The sequence below is a fragment of the Eptatretus burgeri genome, chromosome 3, assembly GCF_056783735.1.
Source record: "Eptatretus burgeri isolate ZD-2024b chromosome 3, Ebu_testis_v1, whole genome shotgun sequence".
NCBI classification, from domain to species: domain Eukaryota; kingdom Metazoa; phylum Chordata; class Myxini; order Myxiniformes; family Myxinidae; genus Eptatretus; species Eptatretus burgeri.
The window spans coordinates 65,882,779-65,887,712 of NC_140963.1; the positions used below are offsets into that span (position 1 = coordinate 65,882,779).

The 4,934-nt window shown below is 39.0% G+C and overlaps 1 long non-coding RNA gene across 4 annotated transcripts in view; it reads right to left on the bottom strand.

The window, feature by feature from the left end:
• Window positions 1-2,215: 2,215 nt before the first annotated feature.
• Window positions 2,216-4,934, bottom strand: part of LOC147030096 (uncharacterized) — a 59,099-nt gene continuing 56,380 nt past the window's right edge. For all 4 annotated transcript variants that reach the window (XR_015055758.1, XR_015055757.1, XR_015055760.1 and 1 more), the window contains one exon: window positions 2,216-2,674. This is a non-coding gene — a long non-coding RNA (uncharacterized LOC147030096). The remainder of the gene's footprint in view (window positions 2,675-4,934) is intronic.

Consider the following 4,934-nt stretch of genomic DNA (forward strand, 5'->3'; position numbering starts at 1 on the left):
GTTTAAAACTGCGCATGCAGCCAACTGACAGATTTGGATGCCTGACCTTCGACCATGTGAAAACGTAGGTTTGTCAACATATCTGGTTCAACTTGAAAATGCTAAAGCTTAACAGCGTTAAAGGCCTAAGAGTTCATCATGCCGAAATGCCGTATTGCTGTGAACTGTTCAAATACAAAATGCTGATGGTGTAAGAATTTTGAAAATTCAATGAGACCAACTTTTAGCGGCTGAATGGATTCAGCAAGTCAGAGGGAATCGTGCAGATTTCAAAATGCCTATGAAATACTCAACTCCGTACTTTGCATTGAACGTATCATTGATTATGGTTATGATCAGCAACTCAATTTAATGTCATCCTTTGCAACAAGAATAAAACACAAATGTAAACTGAAGGAAAATGCTGTCCAACATTATTGAAGCAAAAATAAATAAAATAACTCTGCCAATAACTGTTCCACAGACTAACGTTTTTCGTGGCATGGCAGTAGGACGAGTCGAAGTGTGAGCAGCACGACCATACCGCTGAGTGAGCAACAAGTCTACACAGAATACACAAGTGTACCTCAAAGCCTAAACACACTGCTCGAGATAAACTTTCCAGAAAGTAAGGTTAAATAGGAACAAACGAGAAGGGCAATCTTCGACGTCACGACAATGCCAGAGATGCCTGCACCCACATTATTACATAATTATAATACTTGTAGCAAGTTTGATTTAAATCCCTGAATCTAGATTCAAAATATTAAATAATTCTGGCTGCCAGATCATGTGTCCAATCAGGTAGAAAAAAAAAAAAATATATATATATATTCCCCATGACTACTACATCATAACTGTGGCATTTCACTTCGATTGATGAAGCAGTTCAAGAGAAATATTTTTTAAAAAGATTTTCAATCTATATGGTTACTGGACCACATGACCTTTAATGACTTGTGAACATTGATAGTATCCCCAATGCTTGCGGAACGTGTGGGTGAAGTTTCCCATCGATCTGTCAAGCTGTTCTGGAGAAGAAAAATTTTAAAGGTTTATTGTTCAAAGAAAATCATAGTTGCCAAACGAAGTGACCTATGACGTCATAGGTGGAGAAATTTTGTTCCTCATGGATAGGTGATCATCCCTATAAAGTTTCGTCTTGATCTGTTCAGCCGTTTCGGAGAAGATTTTTGAAGGTTTTTATGTTAAAAACAATATGGCTGTCGAACCACATGACCGATAACATAATCCATTCCCCCCCTCCCCCCAAATAAATTTATCCCTAGATGACCCTCAGAAATGTTCATACTGATCGGATAAAGCATTCGATGTATGCAATCGTGTTGTCACAACGAAGCCACCTATGACATCATCAAAATAAATCGCACTTGTTTCCCATGGGGAGTACTTCACATGTGCCAAGTTTCATTTTTTTCAATGTAGCGGTTTCGGAGATACGGAGGTCCAAAAAGTTTTCCTTTTTTCCAACATGACTGCCATACCACATACCCTATGACGTCATTATAACATTCTCGATGAGTAGAAATTCCACATTGTAATTTCATAATTTAATTTGCGTGAAATTCATCCCTAATTTGGTTGTTTGAGAACAATTCGACATTTTTTCTTCCGAATCAGATGAATTAGACTAGTATGAACCATACTATTAATAGCTTCTTCCAGCTCCATATCTTCTCAGTCCCTCCCATAAGTTGATAGACTTTTCTAATTGCCAATGGTGATTCCAGGTAGTTCAGACTTAGGCCGGTTGCTCCATCTGCAATGTGACGCTAATGGTCCCAAGATATTTTCCACGAAAACAGATATTTAAATTTCACCTTTCCCATATGAATGACCTTTTCTGGTTACGGTTCTGGTTTACAACCGCCAAACTGCCACATTAGACTCCCACAGACAGTAAATCTTCCTCAGTATAGATCAGAACAGACAGTTTGTCGAGAAGGAAAACTAATCTTACAGGAAAATTGAATGCTAATGCACTTTGTTGTGTTTCTTCCTTTGCTTATTTTTGTTTTTCCGTGTCTCTAACGTTTCCACAGCACTCTTAAGAATTTTGATATAACTATTCAGCGATGATTATACGAGAAGCACCCGCTCCCTAAGGGAGCCGCCAGGGGATGTCATGTTATTATCTTTATGATTATTAATACCATAGCAGAAAAGCAGAGTACCCACCCTATGGGCAATCTTCTTACAAGCATGCAACACGCTCTTCTGACACATCTCTTTATTTTGGTGGTGTATAAGCAACAGACTACTGCCTTGATCAATCCCAAAAATAAAATTCACCTGGGATATGTATATAAGGTGAAAACATGTATACTGCTTAAGTGCATATATAATACATCACGGTTATATAGCTTGGATAATTGTAATTGCATCCACCCTTCCACCAAAGGAAGAAAATGTCAAAATGGGCGATTAAAAAAAAATATATTTTTAAATTTTCAAAACTTGATGGAATCAATCGAAAATTGCACATTCACAACTTCAAGAGGCCCTCATGAATCCCTGAAAGTTTCAGCTTCCTAGGCCAAATCTTCTTGGAGAAGTAGATGACATGCATACATACACACATACACCATTACATATAAATTACTTATATATGCATTATGAACTTATTCTGCTTTCCTCCAACCACGATAGAATCTGCCAATCTTGGTATTTGTTCCTGAAATCACAAGAAAAATCCCAATAAACATTGAATTTGCCCAGAAACGACAAAGAAAATTAGTATCTATAGCAAAAAAGGGATGCATCTCATATTGTGAGCAATCTTTTGTGAATACTTTATAGAATGTCATTTTATTGGTTGTCCATTCATTAACACCTTTTCCATAATAATGTTACTGTGCAGAGAAACAAATATGTATGCCCATGTTACATGTCGGAAAGGTATTTATTCTCTCTCAAATAAGCAATAAGTGTTTCATGAAATTGGTGTTATTCACATAGGTCCAAAGACGAAGGAAAGATCAATGAACAAAATATCCAGTGTTCAGTTATTTAGCTTCAAATTAGCCAGACCACACTGCAGACGTTTTTTTTGTAATACAGAAATGTCATGGAACGGATTGTTTTATCCTTCCCTCGCCTTTTCTCAGTGGTTCAAAAGAGCTGAGAAGTCATGAGCAGGGTATAGGCACTCCAGGAAATATTGAGAAGTTTGTACAGCGCTGTAACCCATCTCCGACTGAAATTAACGATAAATCTCCGTCTGGATGGCAGGCCCACTTTATCATTTATGGAGACAAACAGACGATCAATCGAGTTGCCGTGGATACATGGCCGGGACAGTGCAAAGAAATGAAGAAAAAAGAGTGGCTGAGAGTTGTGAGCGATGACACAAGGAGCTTTAGGGGTATCTGACCCCCAAGCCCAATTCCGCCCATTATTGCCCGTCGTCACATTGAGATGAACGATGCTAACAAAGGTTAATCACTTGCAAAATATTTCCCTGGTCGAGGAAATATGATTGACCACTATTGAGCACCCGTCCCCTTGTCTGGCCGTGCGGAGGGACAGCTATGGGGCCCGTGTGACCACCCCCGCCATTCATCATGATGAGATTGGCGGTTGGTGTGGACTGAGAAGGACGATGAAACCAAACAGCTTTGGCAATCATCTGCCTGGCAGCGACTGTTGAACGATAGAAATGATCACGGCATTTGGCGGCCTTCCCACTGGGCTCTGAGAAAGGAGCTTCAATCAGCAGGGGGTTCGAGGCCAGAGGTTGTGGCCAGTCATGGTTTTCAACAAGCTTTACAGGGCACACTAGGGCAGTGCAGTGACTGGACAGCTATTTATCCGACTTTCTTTTTCCAAAGGCTTTTGCAATAGGGTAAGAACTTAATGTGCTTTAATAATATATATATATATATATATATATATATATATATATATATATATATATATATATATATATATATATATATATATATATATATACATGAAATATTGCTCAATTCTTTGGCATTTACCTTTGCATCAGAGAGATTATTCTTTGCATGCTTACTAGGCTATGAAGTTGAGTAGTTTGTTTAATGTCAAGGTACTTTTGTGTTTTTGGTGGTGAGGTCGTTTCCCTCACTAAAATAAACGTGTTGAACCGAGCAGTGGAGTGAAGTCTTAGAATATGAAAAAAAATGACAACGAAAGTTCCCTGCCTTGTTTGTGCTGCAATATTGTGGGGCGGTCATGTTTGCTGACCTTACAGGAAGGGCACATGCTGGAAATAGAGGGAATATTAAATGGAAGATGGAATTTTGGAATAGTTCACTACACAAAACATTATAGAAGGAGGAGATAGAGGGGAGAAACAAGATGGAATGACACAGTGGGAGCAGATAGAGAATGCCTAAAATAAGACATTTGAAGGTGGCAGAGACTGGAAAGGTGAGTGTAAGGCACGTCTGGGTGAAGCATTTGGAGCAGAGGGAAAATGAGTCGGACAGAGAGCTGTAGAAAAAGAGCTCAAGATTCCTATCGCCTTATACAGTGAGGCGGTGGCAAATGCATTATTTATCGGGGTGATCCTCGTTCTAACAGCTTAATGCCGTCACAGAGCGTGCTGGTGCTGAGAGCGAGATAAACCCCTGTCCGTTCTGATGACATTTACCATCATGGATGTTTCATTCTTTGGCAGGCATTGCAAGACCAGTCTCACAATCCTCCCTTTGGACCCTTTTCACAAATACAAAGCTTCAATAACTACGTCAATCAGTTACAACAACGATTATTTTTGTATTTCATGTTCACATTTAACATGAAATCTTGTGTCCATTCTGCCTTCCACACATCTATTTCAGTCGTTTCTTTTCACTCTGATTGTACTGGATGTATTAAAGTGAAAATAGATGATGCTTTGTGCACAATTTCATTCTAATAATTATTGTGGAAGTGTGACGCTGAGGATACGGTGATCAAAGCAA